The following is a 17,563-nucleotide window of genomic DNA, read 5'->3' as shown; positions in this document are numbered from 1 at the left end:
ACCTGATGAAGCGCATGTATGAAGAACGCATAACTAGCATCATACTTAATCATGAAAGACACGACCAAGACAAGGATGTCACTCATGCCTTTCCTTTCCCTTTTTTTTTTTCTTTTCCAGAGTGGACAGTGAGAGAAAGAGACAGAGACAGAGGTCTTCCTTTGCCGTTGGTTCACCCTCCAATGGCCGCCGCGGCCGGCGCTCTGCGGCTGGCGCACCGGGCTGATCCGATGGCAGGAGCCAGGTGCTTCTCCTGGTCTCCCATGGGGTGCAGGGCCCAAGCACTTGGGCCATCCTCCACTGCCCTCCCGGGCCACAGCAGAGAGCTGGCCTGGAAGAGGTGCAACCGGGACTAGAACCCGGTGTGCCAGCGCCGCAAGGTGGAGGATTAGCCTAGTGAGCCGTGGCGCCGGCCTGTATATGGATTCTTTATAATTGATTATGTTTCATAGGCACTGACTTGAAGCAAAGTGAAGTCATTGTAGTGTAAGCACATTTACATTTGAGTGATTGCTCCATGTTGCCACTGTATAGTTCTGTTACTTGTCACTTAATGGACATTCCAGTTTCTTTTTTTCTTCTCTAAGACTTGTTTTATTTATTTGAAAGGCGGTCGGGGGAGGGAGAAATAAAGACAGATTTTCCATCCACTGGTTCCATTCCCAAGTTGGCCAACAGAGATTAGGCAGGGCCAGGCAGAAGCCAGGAACCTGGAACTCCGTCTCGGTCTCACAAGTGGGTGGTAGGGAACCAGGTGCACTCACAGGGAGCTGGATCAGAAGCTGAGCAGCCAAGACTTGAAACAGCACTCCAAGACAGGTTACTGCCCTGCCCACTGTGCCACTATAATGACCCCTCCGAATTTCAGTCCTTCAGACCTCATCTGTAGAAGGTCTTCATTATTATTCCCTTGGGGCAGTCTTAGTCCAGTCACTGACGCATGACCAACTGGAAGCAGCTGGACATCAACTTGGAAGCAAATAACGAAAGCCTTGAAAAGATAACATTTTTCAAGATTTTAAAGTTTACTCAGGTACATTCCTTATAATCTAGCTTCCATGTTGGTCTACTGCAAAGCAGTCACAACAAACAAACGGTCTTGTTCTCCTGTTACCAAACCATCTCACAGTTTTCTGAATGTTCTTTATGCACGTTGTTGCTTCTGGGCTTTTCTTAAGGGTCAATGCTGTGTTTCTAGACATTTACTTTAAATGGCCTTTTATCCAACCTACCTTCCTTGTTTCCTTCTTTCTCTTTCTTGTTGCGTGAATAAAGTGTTATAAAACATCTTAACATGAGGTGTAATATGGTTGTTGAGTCATGGATTGTACCATTATTATATAGATGTTTTTCTAATGGGCATACATACTATGATTTTTTGGAGCAATTAAAGTGGTTTAACTCCTTATTTTTTTGTTTTCTCAATGTGGTGAAATACACATAATATTCTAAAGTTATACAATGCAGTGTCATTTAGTAAATTCACAGTGTTGTGGAGCCATAACTGTGATTCATTTTAATATTTGCGTGTGGCAGTAAGCAAACAAAAAAAGGGACCAGAGTTGAGGCACAGCATGTTAGGTCGCTGCTTGTGACACTGGGTCTTCCATCATAGTGCCTGTTTGAGTCCCATGCTTCCGATCCTCACAATACAAGAACTTCACTTAGAGTCAGTACATATCCATTGCAGTAACAAAGGTGGTGAGACCATATCCTGAATTTTGATGTAAAAGCTACAGGAGAAGGTAAATATAAGTAGTTAAACCACTTTAATTGCTCCAGAACGTGCTTCCAATCCAACTTATTGCTACTGTGTCTGGGAAGGTAGCAGACACTGGCACAAGTATTTGGGCCTTGCCCCCAACATAGCAGACAGGGATGGAGTTCCTGGCTCCTGGCTTCAACTTTCTCTATCTCTCTCCTTCTCTCCCTCTCTCGATGTCTGCCTTTCAAATAAATAAATCTTTTTTTTATTTTTGAAGATTCATTTTATTTATTTGAAAGACAGTTACAGAGAGGTCTTCCATCCGCTGGTTTACTCCTGGTGCCTCAGGCCAGGGCTTTAACCCGCTGCACCACAGCGCCCGCCCCCAAATAAATAAATCTTTAAAAAAAAAAAAAAAGTTGTTTATGCTGATTTAATTTGGAGGTAAGGAGAAACTTTCTTGTAAGAGATTCTTAAAATATCATAATTAAAGAAATGCCTATTTAAGTTTACGCATGTTGCAGTCCGATCGACTCAACTAAAATTATCCACTGAATTATCTGCTGTTCTTTGTCTTGTGTGAACTGATCTTATACTGAATAATCTATACTGGCATTGCTTAGTCGATGTTAGGATCATCAGTGAACCGTAGCTCATATGTACCAGTTTCTAGTTGTTCTTGGGGAAATCAAAGATTTGCTTGGGGTGGGGTGGGAGAACAGCATTGTGATGTAGCAGATAAATCAGGTGCCTGCAGTGCCAGCATCCCACATGGATGCCAGTTTGCCTCGTGGCTGCTCTACTTCCAGTCCAGCACCCTACTAATATGCCTGGGGAAGCAGCAGAAGATGGCCCAAGTCCTTGGGCCCCTGTCCTAATGTGGAAGACCTGGAAGAAACTCCTACTTTCTGGCTCCTGGCTTCAGTCTGGCCCAACCCTCACTGCTGCAGCCATTTAGGGAGTGAACAGGCAGATAGAAGAACTCTCTCCTGTCTCTGTCTCTTCCTCTCTTGCTGTAACTCTGCCTTTCAAATAAATAAAATACACCTTTAAAAATATTTGCTTGGTCCTTAGAGAAATGAGAAAAGTCCCTGGGCTAAACTAAAGGACCACTGCATGACACCAAACATTGAAAATTCCATTCGAGAACCAAATGCTGGTTCCACTGGGTGGCCAGGTCTCTCTGCACAGACCTCTCATTCAGCAGCAGTTCCTTTGTGGAGGTCTTGACCTCTGAGCAGCCCTAGTTGCCCATTTCTGGTTCATCAGACTGCCTTTTGAGTGTTAGATTTTGTTTTCTAGCTACAGCATTTTTAAAACTTGTTGCTTAGTGTCTGGGTTGAAATTTAAAATACTTGAGCTAGAGATAAAGTCATAAATTCCCTCCCAGATTTCCCCGAGTACTCTGGATCCTTGTGCCTCTCCATGTCTACGAGGACTGTCCTTTCTGTTTTGTCATATACATGTATTTCTTTAAAATCCCTTTCCATCTTGGGACAGTTCGATTAGCACTTGTTCCTCAGCGCTGAGATGTGGAGCAGGTCCTGCTTTGGTAGGGAATACTGGAGTTGAGATGTGTAGTATGAGGGAACCACAGCCAGGCTGTTCTGAGACCCTGCAAGGTCTGCTTGAAGGCAGAATCCCTCCAAAAGGAAGTGCTGTTAATAAGCAGGAGAGCAGGGCTGGCGCTGTGGCATAGTGGGCCGAGCTCTACATGCGCCTCCAGAATCCCGTCTGGGTGCCGCTTTGAGTCCAGGCTGCTGCTCTTCCGATCAGCTCTCTGCTGTGGCCTGGGGAAGCGGTGGAAGATGCCCAAGTCCTTGGGCCCTGCACCCGAATGGGAGACCATGAAAGAAGCTTCTGGCTCCTGGCTTCAGATGTGCTCAGCTCTGGCTGTTGTGGCCATTTGGGAAGTGAACCAGTGGATGGAAGATGTTTCTCTCTGTCTCTCCCTGTCTCTGACTGTACCTCTCAAATAAATGAAATAAAATCTTAAAAAAAAAAAAAAAAAAAAAAAAGCACAGGTGCATGCAGGTACCTGGCTGTCTGGCGCCAGTCAGCAGAAGGGGAAGGGGTTCCTGCTGAGTGGAGTCTTTGCGTGTTAGTTGTCATGCAGTAGCCTTTCATTGTAGCCCAGAGACCTTTTCCAAAGACTAAGCAAGCCCATCTCTCCAAAAACAGTTAGAAGTTGGTATTAGGTGTGATTCACTGATGGCCCTGACCTTAAATCTGATTTTTTTCCAAGGTGCTCAGAGGACTTTGCCTGGGAGACTCTTGTCCTCTTCACAGTAAATCTGCAGAGTTACCCCCATTGCTAAGAGCAGGTACATTTCCCAAAGGGCAGCGCTCCCCAACCTTGGCCTCTCTAACATTAGGGCTGGTTAGTTTTGTTCTGTACATTACAGAATGTTTGGCAGAATCCTAGTTTCTACCCACTAGATAAATGCCTGCCATACCTCTCCCCTAACCAAGTTGTGACCACCAGAAATTTTTCCAGATAGTGCCAAGTCACCCAAGGTTCAGGATCGCTGCCTTACGCTTTCTCAAAGGCAAGATGGAGGTTCCTGACTTGTAACCAAGCCACCTAACCTCAGAATATTTTTTCTTCTTTTTTAAAGTAAGAATCTGAAGAAAGGATGCCTGGTCTGATCTCGTGTACTGGTGGCGATATACAGGGCCAGGCAGTACTGAAACTCTGCATTTGGCTTTGGCCGCCAACGGGGAAGGAGAGGTGAAGAGCCAGCACTGACCTCCTTACCACCTGCCCCTCTTGTTCCATTTAAATAGACTTTCACAGTTTTTCTGCTAATGAATCAGCTGGTACACTTTTTTTGGGTGGGGGGCAGTGCATGTTATGCAGCTGAGACATTGCAGAGTTTGAGACACATCAGTTACTGTTTTACTCACTTTTCCCCTAACAGGGAAAGATACCAGTGCAGATAAAACCATCAACAAGAGTTTTGGCTACAGTAAGTAACAGTTTTTTCAAAATAGTACATCCTAGGTTTTTCCCAATAATGATTAGAAAGTATCACTGAGCTCTACATCAATTTTTTTTAAAAAAGGAAGGTCTCAAGTAGATCTGAGAGATATACATTTTATTTATTTTCACATTGATTTGAAAGGCAGAGAAACATAGAGACATGCCATCTATCATGTGGTTCACTCCCCAGATTCCTGCAACAACCAGGGCTGGACCAGGTTGAAGTCAGGAGCCCAGGTCCCCCATATGGGTGGTAGGAATTCAAGTACTTGGGCCATCACCTGCTGCCTTCCAGGTATGCATCAACAGGAAGCTGGATTGGAAGCAGAGTAGCCAGGACTCGAACCAGACAACTTAACTTCGGTGCTAAATGCTTGCTCCTGTTTTCTAGATTTTTTTAGACTTAATTAATTAATTAATTTAAAAGAGCTACAGAGAAAGAGGGAGAGACAAAAGAGAGATCCTCCATCTGCTGGTTCACTCCCCAGATGGCCCCAACAGTTGGGGCTGGGGCAGGCCGAAACCTAGAACTCCATCCATCTCTCCCACATGAGTGCAGGGGCCATCAAGCCATCTTCCATTGCCTTCCCAGGTACATTAGCTGAGAGCTGGATCAGTAGTGGTACAACCAGAATGCAAACCGACACCCATAAGGGATGCCAGTGTTGCAGACTACAGCTTAACCCACTGCGCCACAACACCAGCCCATGTTCTCTACATCTTGCAGTAAAAATAAGCTGATTTTTTAAAAAAGATTTTATTTATTTATTTGAGAGGTAGAGTTGCAGACAGTGAGAGGAAGAGACAGAGAGAAAGGTCTTCCATCCGCTGGTTCACTCTTCAGATGGCCACAACGGCTGGAACTGTACCCATCTGAAGCCAGGAGCCAGGAGTTTCTTCCAGGTCTCCTACACATGTGCAGGGGCCCAAGCACTTGAACCATCTTCCACTGTTTCCCCAGGCTATAGTAGAGAGCTGGATCAGAAGAGCAGCCAGGACTAGAGCCAGCACACCTATGGGATGCCAGCGCTGCAAGCAGAGGATTAACCTACTGCACCACAGCGCCAACCCCCAAAATAAACTGATTTTAACTGCGGGATTATCAAACTGTAGCATTGCAGACACCTTGAATTGGTCCTAGCAGTGGATTTGCTGTGTGCTAGCAGTTGGAAACATCCGTGGTGGCCTGTGATGTGCATCTTTGAAGTGCTTGACTAGACTGCTCTGTACAACTAGAAGGGACTCATAACATGCCCGTGGGGCTTTAGCAGTGAGAGAGTCCCCGGGGGAGATGAAGCTCAGAGAAGCACCGGAGCAGAGTCAGAGACCAGTTACTGCCCCTGGAGCTGCACGGCCTGCTCACCTGACTGACTGACAAGAGCAGGTAAGGGCGCACAGGAAGTGAGTGAGAGAGATGGGTGACAAACACAAAAACAAGAAGGAAAAACAGCTCGCCCACCTCCAGAAATTCTGTGCTTGGATCTGTGACAGTGTCAGCTTTGCTGGACCAGGTCTCTTTTTTTATCCCTTTTACCTTGCTGAGCCCTCTGCTATTTGTGAAAAAGCCAAAGAAGGCCTCCCAGGCCGTAATTGCCAGAGCAAAGCCAAAACCACAGCAGCGCTACTAATCCGCTACTGAGGGTCTTACCTCAGCATTTGCTTTAAGCTGCCTGCTGATCCAGCCAATCTCTGATTTTAAAGAGAAACACCAGTTTTTCCTTGCTAGCAGTTGCCCCATCTTTCATGGTTTTCCTCCTCAAGGTAGATGCAGGAGTCAACATTACAAAAGAAAGCCTTTCTGAACATTGTAGCAAAACCATTTGGGTTTCCATAGGTTACTAATAGCCTTAAATTCCACTTTGGGCTGGCAGCAATAGCTCCCAGTGGAGAACAGCAAGGCCAGGAGAATGGATGGTATGTGGTGCAGGTGGATGGGCAAGCAATTACTGCTAAACCTTCCCTAATTTACAGCTATTAACATTTACATAAAGATTCATTTAAAAACTCCAGTGTTGTCACTAAAACCCAATGAGGTACACATAGCATCATTAGAACATAATTAACTGGAGAACAAAAAGCATTAGAAAGTACTCTGGGAGTAGAAGTCATGTGCTCCCCCATTATGCCTGTGGGCCAAAGGTAACACCAGCCCCAGAAAAGAATAGTCATCCTGAAAGTATTTTCTTTCCTTCCAGTCAGGAAGTAGGCTCACAATGGCGGCTGCCCCTCCACTCTGGATTCTGAGATGGGCAGGAAACAACCAGCCATTACCAGCTGAGGTTTTCCTGCTGATAAATGAACCCTGAGGCCACAGTGACCTGTCTTGTTAATGAGTTAATAAAGAATCTAGTCCTTGCACTGACCCTACCCTTAAAAGCTTTCTGTAGAGCTAAAACCACATTGCTGTAATTTATGAGTTAACTCTTTCCTACTCATCAAATGAAAAAGAGGCACAAAAAGTGTGTGGTTAAGAATGGGAGAATACCAAGCATTGTCTGTTTCCTAAACTTCGATTCCAGAAAGCATTTGTATTCGCAATGATGTTTTCCTCTTACTTCAGAACTTTAAAAAAACTTCTTTAATTTTGTTTCCTTTACCCCAAGGCAATGACATTTTATTGAAGGATGTGCCTACTCATAACTGCATTGAATGGAGCAGCCTAAGTAGTTTGAGCTTTATGTAAATATTTCAATGTAAGGGGGGAGGGGAAGAAATGTATGCTTCTGGGTGCAGGCGAGGCTCACTAGGTTAATCCTCCGCCTTCGGCACTGGCATCTCATGTGGGCCCTGGGTTCTAGTCCCGGCTGCTCCTCTTCCAGTCCAGCTCTCTGCTGTGACCCGGGACGGCAGTGGAGGATGGCCCAAGTGCTTGGGCCCCTGCACCCGCATGGGAGACCAGGAAGAAGCACCTGGCTCCTGGCTTCAGATTGGCACAGCGCCAGCTGTAGCGGCCATTTTGGGGGTGAACCAACAGAAGGAAGACCTTTCTCTGTCTCTCTGTCTGTAACTCTACCTGTCAAATAATTTAAAAAAAAAAAAAAAGAAATGTATACTTCTGTAAGAAACATTAGAAATCAGGCATGTTATTAGAAGAGACGGAGCCTGTCTGGCTTACTAGAGAAACAACAGTCTCCTTTAAATCAGGTTGTGTTTAAGTAACCAGAATTTGTGTCTGTTACAGGGTTATTTCTCAAATTTGCAATTCTAGAATGTGATTTTATTGCACAGATTCTGATGACTTGATTCATGACAGTGATAAGTCTGATATAAACTTTTTTTTTTTTTGACAGTTAGAAAGTGAGAGAGAGAGACAGAGACAAAGGTCTTCCTTTCGTTGGTTCACTCCCCAAATGGCCGCTGTGGCCAGAGCTACGCCGATCCGAAGCCAGGAGCCAGGTGCTTCTTCCTGGTCTCCCATGTGGGTGCAGGGGCCCAAGAACTTGAGCCATCCTCCACTGCACTCCCGGGCCACAGCAGAGAGCTGGACTGGAAGAGGAGCAACCGGGACTAGAACCCGGCGCCCATATGGGATGCTGGTGCCACAGGCGGAGGATTAACCAAGTGAGCCACGATGCTGGCCCCAAACTTTTTTTTTTTTTTTTTTTTTAATAAAACCCAAATGCTTGTGTATTTACTGACAGTTACCCTTTCAGTCACTGGAGGAGTTTGTCCTATTAGGCTTCTTGCTACCAGTGCCTAAAAAATCATTTAAAGGAACAGGATGCTTTGTTGGGGAAGCAAAGCAAAAAAAATGGATCCATCATCTTAAGATGCCATTAGGAGATTTCTTAAGGCATCTTTGTCTTCCACTATATGATGTGTATCTCTCGGGTACGTGGTGTTAATGATTTATGCCTAGAACATTCTATCTGGACAGGGCTGTATGGCCCTTGGTAAGATGGTTCAAGGTGACAAACAGCACATTCAACCATATTTGTGCCCCAAATCCTTAAATGTGTCAAAGATACACGAGCTTAACAATGCTAGAAGAAAAGAAGTGGTGTCCTGGGAGCCGGCGCCCTGGCACACTAGGTTATTAATCCTCCGCCTGTGGCGCCTGCATCCCATATGGGCACCGGTTCTAGTCCCATTTGCTCCTCTTCCAGTCCAGCTCTCTGCTGTGGCCTGGGATAGCAGAAGATGGCCCAAGTGCTTGGGCCCTGCACCTGCATGGGAGACCAGGAGGAAGCACCTGGCTCCTGGCTCCTGGCTTCAGATCGGCGCAGTTCCGGCTGTTGTGGCCATTTGGAGAGTGAACCACTGGAAGGAAGACCTTTCTCTCTGTCTCTCTCACTGTCTGTAACTCTACCCATCATATTAAAAAAAAAAAAAAAAAAAGTGTCCTGGTTAGTCTAGAAATCTGAGGAATTTCTGAAGGGCAGAGGGAGAGACAGATGGATCAGATTAAAGGTGGGTCAGTCCAGAAGCCCTGCCCCTTTTTTTTTTTTTTCTTTTTTTTAAATTTTTTGACAGAGTGGACAGTGAGAGAGACAGAGAAAGGTCTTCCTTTGCCGTTGGTTCACCCTCCAATGGCCGCCGCGGCCAGCGCGCTGTGGCCGGCGCACCACGCTGATCCAAAGGCAGGAGCCAGGTGCTTCTCCTGGTCTCCCATGGGGTGCAGGGCCCAAGCACTTGGGCCATCCTCCACTGCACTCCCGGGCCACAGCAGAGAGCTGGCCTGGAAGAGGGGCAACCGGGACAGAATCCGGCGCCCTGACCGGGACTAGAACCTGGTGTGCCGGCGCTGCAAGGCGGAGGATTAGCCTAGTGAGCCGCGGCGCCAGCTTCCCTGCCCTTCTTACCCATCTCCTGTAACCAGTGGAGACGCTGTGGTGAGTAGAGGTGGCATTTACACACAGTGGATCTGAAATGTTATGTGAGCAAGCACTAAGAGTTGTCACACATTAGGGAAAAGCAAACGTTGGAAAGCTAACACTGGAGGATCCAGATATGGAACATAAAGGAGCATAATTATATCTTGAAAGGGATAAAAAGAGAATAGTGCACTCATGAAATAAGAACAGACTTTTCAGGCTGAGAATAGATTTTATTTCCTAGATAATAGAAGTAAAACATGATTGTTCTTCTAGAATTTCTGTTAAAGAGGCCAAAAGGCAGAATGGATACAAATAAAGAGTGTTATTAGCAGGAGGAAAGAGCCAGATAATTTTCCTGGAAGGTAAATTGATAAAAAGAGGGTGATAGAGAAGTGAATACAACAAGAAGGCTCATTTCAGGCCTGGGCATTTGTCGTAGTGGTTAAGACACCTAAGTCCTGTATTGGAATACCCGAGTTTCCTGTCTGTCTCTGGCTCCAGCTTCTAAATGACAAGGAGATGCCATTTCACCAGATTGGTAGAAATCGTAATGTTGGATGACGGCTTTGACAAAAGTGTGGCTGTGTTACAGTAGAATCCCATGAAGTGTAGACAGAATAAGGATGTCCTTTATGTACTGGTGGGGGAATCTCTGTAACACATGGTACACCAGCAAAAAAACCAGGAGCAGACAGTGCAGGGACATAGAACTGTTTGTATTTGTGGGCGGGCAGGGGCCAGTATACGTAAATAACACATTGAATATGCGTGAAATAGCCCTGACAGGCAGAACTGGACGGCCTTCTTGTGAGCCTGCTCAAGCCAGACTTCTCGAACCACACTGAGCTCAGGAGAACAGCCTATACTGTCGAGAACATTCCCTCTGACTTTACTTTGCCCCTACTTCTCACTGAGCTCTTAATTTCAAGCTCTCCTCAGAAAGGCCTCCCAGCACTCAGGCGACTGCACCCATATTGCCCTCCCCCCCAGTCTGGCACCCGCTCTGGCCCCATGTTCCTGCTGGAGCCTGGCATCTTCACTCTGGTGTCTGTGATGCCATCTGTACCCGAGGTGTCGGCTCCTTGAGGGCGAGGAGTGTCTTGCTCTCTGCTGTATTCCAGCTCTGGTATCAGAGTCTGGATCAGAGAAAGTGCTCAGTGTTGACTCAGGGACAACTAAAATTCCAAGTGAAGCTGACTCCTAAGGGGTGGCAAGAAAGAAGAATAGCAGCTTGGGTCTGACTGATTGGGGAAGCGTTTGTTCATTTCGCTTGAATGATCTTTTACCTCCTTTTGTCTTCCCCTTAATGCGGTGATCATTTTGGAGCCAGTTGTCTCTCTGTGTTAGCTCAGCCCTGGTTATGTCCTTGGCTTTTTTTTTTAAGCTCCTGTTGGCAGAACTCTGTTTCCCGATTCAAATCAAGACTGTGTATATGGAGATTAGTCACAGATGCTTATAGAGGAGGGAAGGAATGCACTACTGCAGGGGAAGGAGGCAGCTCCTGAACTGATAGCGATGGTATTTGCAGAGTCTTGGACACACACATAAGAAATTGGTTTCAGTGGTTGCCTCGGAGAAAAAGACCCCTGGGGCAGGGGCTGGGGGGACAAGCAGAAAATTATTTTTCACTGGGTCCCTTTTTGTTCATTTTCCATTTTGACGTGAGCATAAACCAAATAAAGGTCTAAATTATTTTTCTCTCCTAAGGGCAGTGAGATGCTGATAAGACATCTGACCTACTCTACTTTGGTGCTCTGGTCGCCTGAAGGTTTACTTGTAAATCAAGACCCGAGGGCATCTGAAGCCTGAGTGGGACAGCTCACCCCAGTTATGAGCGGGCAGAGCCCAGACAGATGTACACCTGGCTCTGGAGTGATCACAGAAGCCATGGGTGCGCAGCCCCTAACCCCGTAACCTGCCCGAGACTGATTTTAAGGAGACAGAACCGTTTTGCAGCCTGCACACACCTGCTGTTAGTCCATCAGTTGATCTGCTAAGTGAAGGCTTTGCTTTGCAGACTTTTTGATTTGGTAGGGTTTAGATTGTGCTGGTGGGTTCTGCCTTTTCCTTTGTGTTGAATGTTTTGACAGTTTAGCAGGAATGGGATAAGGGGGAAGATGCTGAATTGTGACTTCAGTGACCTTTTCTGCCTTCCCCTCTCCTTCACGCTGTGGAAACCTCCCCTGCTCACACACTGCATCCACTGATGAGTGCTGGCAGCCCTTTGTGGGGCTGCATCCCTGGAAAGTGCGTATGTTCTCTAGAGCAGCCGGGGCTGGCAGGATTGGCCAGCAGGGCACTGCTGCAGCATTATTTTATCCTCATTAGTGTCCTGTGTCCTTTTTACTCATTTCAGTTATCTTAAGGGGTTTTATTGGGATCCAGGGAGCAAGAAAGCAAATGCTGGTGAATCTGCAATGGCTGCAGTGTTGTAAGGAGGAGGGGATTCTTGGGTATGTGTGCGTGGGCGGGGTGATGGTGGGCTGTTCCAGTGACGCTGAGATTGCTGACAGCCCAGGCCTCTGGGTCACAGAGGCCTGCAGAGCATTAATGGTTAATGAAGCTCATGGCCTCTCACCAAATTAAACTGGCCTCTGTGTCTCAGGCACTGAAGCAGAAGATGGGAAGGGTGATTTATGCGGGGGGAGGCGGCCAGCCCACAGCATGAGTTAGAAGCACAGCCCAGAAGTCTGGGCACCTTAAACCTTGCTCTCACCACCGTAACTTCCTTCCTCATTTCTGAATCAGCTTACAGAGAGAACTGAAGAAGGAATGGGCGGCATTAATAACCCGAATGTGGTATGAGAGGTTTCAAAGACTTCCTTTTTTAATTTTTTACTTCCCTCCACTTGTTAAAAAAAAGCGAAGCACAGCTTTCTGGTTTCATGGTCATCTCAGAGGCATTTCAGGACTTCCCTTCTCAGCTGTCCCGTCATAACCATTTCCTGTGATTTACTTTGGCTGCACAGCAGAGCATGTATCTGAAAAGGACAACCACTGAAGATTACTGGCCTTTAAAAATTTAATTTGTTGGGGCTGGCATTGTGGCATAGCAGGTTAAGCCTCTGCCTGCCATGCCGTCGTCCGTCATCCCATATGGGCGCCGGTTTGAGTCCTGTCTGCTCCACTTCTGATCTAGCTCCCTGCTAATGTGCTTGGGAAAGCAACGGAAGACGGCCCAGTCCTTGGGCCCCTGCCACCCATGTAGGAGACCCAGAAGAAGCTTCAGGCTCCTAGCTTTAGCCTAGTCCAGCCCTGGCCTTTGGCGCCATTTGGGAAGTGAACCAGCAGGTCAAATATCCCTCATTCTGTCTCTTCCTCTCTCTGTACCTCTGCCTTTCAGTTAAATAAAAAATAAATCTTTTTAAAAAATGTAATGGGTAGGGTAGACATTTGGCCCAGCTATAAAAGCACTGGTTAAGACACTCACATCTAGTGGGCAAAACTGGGATCCCATATGGGTGCTAGATTGAGTCCCAGCTGCTCCACTTCTGATTCAGCTCCCTGCTAATGTGCCTGAGAAAGCAGTGGAGGATGGCCCAAGTCCTTGGGCCCCTGTTCCCATGTGGGAAACCTGGAAGAAGCTCCTGGCTCCTGGCTCCTGGCTCCTGGCTCCTGGCTTTGACCTGGCCCAGCCCTGGCTATTGCAGCCATTTGGGAAGTGAATCAGCAGACAGTCTTTCTCTCTCTCTCTCTTTGTTTCTATAATTCCGCCTTTCAAATGAATAAATCTTTAAAAGAAAAAAAACCATACCCATATCACTATGCCTGGATTTGATACGTGTCTCCCACTCTTATTCCAGCTTCCTGACATTGCATACCCTAAGAGCTAGCAGGCAATGTCAGGTTGTTGGGTCCCTACCACTCACGTGGGACATGTGGATTGAGTTCTGGCTTCCGGGTTTGGCCTGACCCTTGTGGGCTTTTGGGGAGTGAACTAGTAGATGGGAGCTCTGTCTCTCTCTCTCTCTCTGTCATATTCCATCTCTCTCTCTCTCCCCCTCTCAAATATTATTTTTAAGTATTTATTTTATGTTGTTGAAAGGCAAAGTTAGAGAGAGAGGGAGAAATAGAGGAGAAAGTTCTTTCATCCACTGGTTCATCCCCCCAAATGGCCGCAACAACCAGATCTGGGCCAAGCCAAAGCCGGGAACTCCATCTGGGTCTCCCACATCACTGGCAGGGGCCTAAGCACTTGAACCATCTTCTACTGCTTTCCTAGTAGCAAGGAGCTGAATTTGAAGTGGAGCAGCTTGGGGCCGGCACTGTGGCACAGCAGGTTAATGCCCTGGCCCAAAACGCCAGCATCCCATATGGGCGCCAGTTTGCGATCCAGCTGCTCCACTTCCAAGCCGGCTCTATGTTGTGGCCTGAGAGAGCAATAGAAGATGGCCCAAGTCCTTAGGCCCCTGCACCCACATGAGAGACCCAGAGGAAGCTCCTGACTCCTGGCTTCGGATCAGCACAGCTCCAGCTGTTGCGGCCAACTGGAGAGTGAACTATCCGATGGAAGGCGCCCCCTCCCCGCCCCCAGTAACTCTAACTTTCAAATAAATAAATAGATCTTTTAAAAAAAAAAAAAAGTGGAGCAGCTGAGACTCGAACTCATCTCATATGGAATGCTGGTGTCACAGGCAGTGTCTTGACCCATTGCACCATAACACTGGCCTCTAAATAATAATTTTTAAGAAAGAAAAATAATAAAATTTACTTTGTGCTTGAGCAGTGGGATGAGTATGATGGTCCTGTGTTTGATAACACACAGAATTAGCTTCTAATAGCAAATGGTTTTAAAAAAAAATGCTGATCATTTTGTTTCTTTAAATCTGGAACATTACTGTTTTTCCCCTTTTATGTTGACCGAGTAGCCATACACACATACTCCTCCTTCTGATCATCAAAAGATATCCTTTAAAACATGAATGGGGGGACCAGCATTGTGGTGTAGCAGGTTAAGCTTCTGCCTACATTGCCAGCATCCGTATGTGTGCCAGTTCGAGTCCCACTGCTCCACTTTTGATCCAGCTCCCTGTTAATGTGCCTCGGAAGGCAGTGGAGGATGACCCAAATGCTTGAGCCCCTGTACCCATCTGGGAGACCCTGCTGGTGCACCTGGCTTCCTCCAGACTCAGCCCTGGATATTGCAGCCATTTAGAGAGTGAGTCAATGGATGGAAAATATCCCTCTGCCTCTCCCTCTCTAACTCTACCTTTAAAATAAATTAATTAAAAAAAAAAAAATAGGAGCTGGTATTGCTGGGCAGTGGGTTAAGCTGCCACTTGCAGAGTCAGTAGCTTGCAGCAGAGTGTGTGCTTCCATTCCAGTTTCCTGCTGATGCAGCTGGGAGTTAGCAGATAATGGACCTGCAACCCGCATGGTAGACCAGGTTGGAGCTCCTGGCTCCTGGCTCCTGCCTGACCCAGCCCTGGCTATTGGTGGCAGTTTGGGGAATGAACTGGCAGATAGAAGATCGGTCTGTCTCTCTCTCTCCCTGTCACGTTGACTTTCAAGTAAAATTTAAAATTTGTAAAAAGGAAATGAATAGGCATGCCATAGATGGAAAGGAAATATTTGCATAACATATATGTTGTATGTAAAATACTTCTAAATATGTATATATATGAAAAGAATTATGACTGAATAATAAAAAGACAGCATACCTATTTTTTACGCAGTTAAAAAATAAGACATTTCACAACAGAAGATATGCACATAAATGCATGGGAATAATCATCAGACGTCATCAGACATTAGGGGATACAAATTAAAAGCACAGCAGATTTCAGTCCTTACCCCTGGAAAACTTGCAGCAGTTGGTGAGGATGTGGAGCAGCCAGAGACTGATGCATTGCCGGTATGCATGTACACTATGGTTTCTAGCTTTGGAGTAAAGCAGTTTGGCATTTTTTTTATAAAGTTAAGCCTATGCCTACTCTGTTTATTTCTAAATGCTCATGTGTCTACAAAATAACTTTATGCAAGATTTTTACTCATGTTTGTAAACTGGAAACAGCTCAGCTATCAGTCAGTGGGAGAATGAGTAAACAAATATGGCAGTTATAAGCAACAAGCCACTGGCAGGTACCACATGGGTGAACCTCAGAGACACTGTGCTTCACTAAAGAAACCAGACAGGGGCCAGCGCCGTGGCTCACTTGGTTAATCCTCCACCTGCAGCGCTGGCATCCCATATGGGCGCCGGGTTCTAGTCCCGGTTGCTCCTTTTCCAGTCCAGCTCTCTGCTGTGGCCCAGGAAGGCAGTGGAGGATGGCCCAGGTGCTTGGGCCCATGTACCCTCATGGAAGACCAGGAGAAGCACCTGGCTCCTGGCTTTGGATCGGCGCAGTGCCAACTGTAGCGGCCATTTGGGGAGCGAACCAATGGAAGGAGGACCTTTCTCTCTGTCTCTCTCTCTCACTGTCTATAACTCTACCTGTCAAAGAAAAAAGAAACCTGTGGGGAGCAATCCGGACTAGACTGAGTTACTGGAATTAAGACTTATTCTATGCATCTGCTCTCCCACAATATGGCGCTGGGAGAGAAGTAAACAGCTTCTGCACAGCTGCCTCCAGTTCAACCAATAAACTGTAGGACTTGCTCCTGATTGGAGGAGAGCAGCGTACTCGGCGTGTGGGCAGCCGAGTTGGGATTGGCGGAGGAGGACTATAAAGGAGGAGAGAGACGGCATGCACCAGGAACATCTAAGAGGAACATCTAAGGGGAACACCTGTGCAGCCCCCGAGAAAGCCGGCCGGCGGTGTGCCGCTCCCCTGCGGAAGTGGGGAATGTGGCCAGGGGGAACTGCCCTTCCACGGAGGTGGAAGGGATAGTAGCCAACCCGGGAAGAACCAGCAGCAAACCCGGGGAGGGCCAAGCAGACGAAAGAACAGCGCAGGGTCCTGTGTCGTTCCTCCACGAAGAGGGGGAGCGACATAATGGTGCCGTGACTCGGATATGAAGCCTAGGCAGGGTTTAGTGTCGTTCCTCCACGAAGAGGGGGAGCGACATAATGGTGCCGTGACTCGGATAGGAAATTTAGGAGGAAAGAAATGGGAAAATACCGGAGAGAGAGACTAGCAAACAGCCTAGGGAAAAGCTGGACGGAAAAGGTGCCGGAAGAAGCTATTGAAAGCCTAGGCATAGACTCGGATATGGACTGTGGGAAAGAAGTTAGGATTGAAAGTGAAAGTGAAAGCTTTCATAGACTCGGATGCGGACTATGGCGGGGAAGCTAGGAGATTGAAAGCGAAAGTGAAACCTGGAGGAGGCTTGGACTCCGATACGGACTGTGGGGAGAAGCCAGGAGAAAGGAGAGGAATATTGTTGGAAGAAAATTTAAGGAAACATACCGGGTAGAGAAAAATGTTAGGGAGGATGAAGCCGCGAGTGCAGGCCAAGGCGGAAACATAAGCCACCTTGGAATTCTTCAAGTCACCCCGGGGAGCAAGAGGCGAAGATTTGGAACCAGAGGCAGAGACGTGGGCCGCCAGGTTGAAATTAGCCAGGTTAGTCCGGGGAACTTGGACTGAATGCCGGTGGTGGCGGAAACATTCGCGGAAGCCGCCGCGTGCAGAGAGAGCACGGGGCGTGAATAGATAGGGAACGCGGGGCTGGCGCGAGGCCGTGGTTCAGACGCGAAGGGGCGTGGAGACCGTGGAGTGTGCGCGCGAAGCCGAGCCGCGCAGAGCCGGGAGCCCGCCGGCGGGGCGAGGCGCCAGGAAGCCGCGCAGAGCCGTGAAGCTGCCGCGGGGCGAGGTGCCGAGAAGCAGCCTCGGGGCGAGCGCCGCCGGGAAGCCGCAGGGATATGAGAAACAGAAGTTTAGAGGTAAAATGAGAGAAATAGGAATGTTGGCAGACAGAAGTAAAATGGGAGAAATAGGAATGCCCGGAGATAGAGAAGTAGAGAAATAGAAAGGCCTCCCCACAACACTGCAATGTGAGAGCTTGGATTCGGTCTGCCTGATTAAGTGAGGCGATGAGCACCTGCGGGCGGCTAGCAGCTTATGCGCCGCAGGTCACCGAAGACAGGCATGAATTAACATCAGTAAAGCCTCCCCA

At 47.4% G+C, this 17,563-nt stretch overlaps 1 protein-coding gene across 4 annotated transcripts in view; it reads left to right on the top strand.

The window, feature by feature from the left end:
* CFDP1 (craniofacial development protein 1) overlaps nt 1–17,563 on the top strand; it is a 121,794-nt gene that overhangs the window by 69,206 nt on the left and 35,025 nt on the right. The window contains exon 6 of one of the 4 annotated variants that reach the window (XR_011384094.1): nt 121–17,563. This exon is cut by the window's right edge and continues 23,682 nt beyond it. The exons of the other annotated variants lie outside the window; for them this stretch is intronic. The gene's annotated coding sequence lies outside the window, so the exon portion shown is untranslated. The remainder of the gene's footprint in view (nt 1–120) is intronic. 4 annotated transcript variants of the gene reach the window in all.

Source organism: Oryctolagus cuniculus, chromosome 18 (genome assembly GCF_964237555.1).
Source record: "Oryctolagus cuniculus chromosome 18, mOryCun1.1, whole genome shotgun sequence".
Lineage (NCBI taxonomy): Eukaryota > Metazoa > Chordata > Mammalia > Lagomorpha > Leporidae > Oryctolagus > Oryctolagus cuniculus.
Note: the sequence above shows the minus strand (reverse complement) of the source record. Positions and strands in the feature narration are given on the sequence as shown.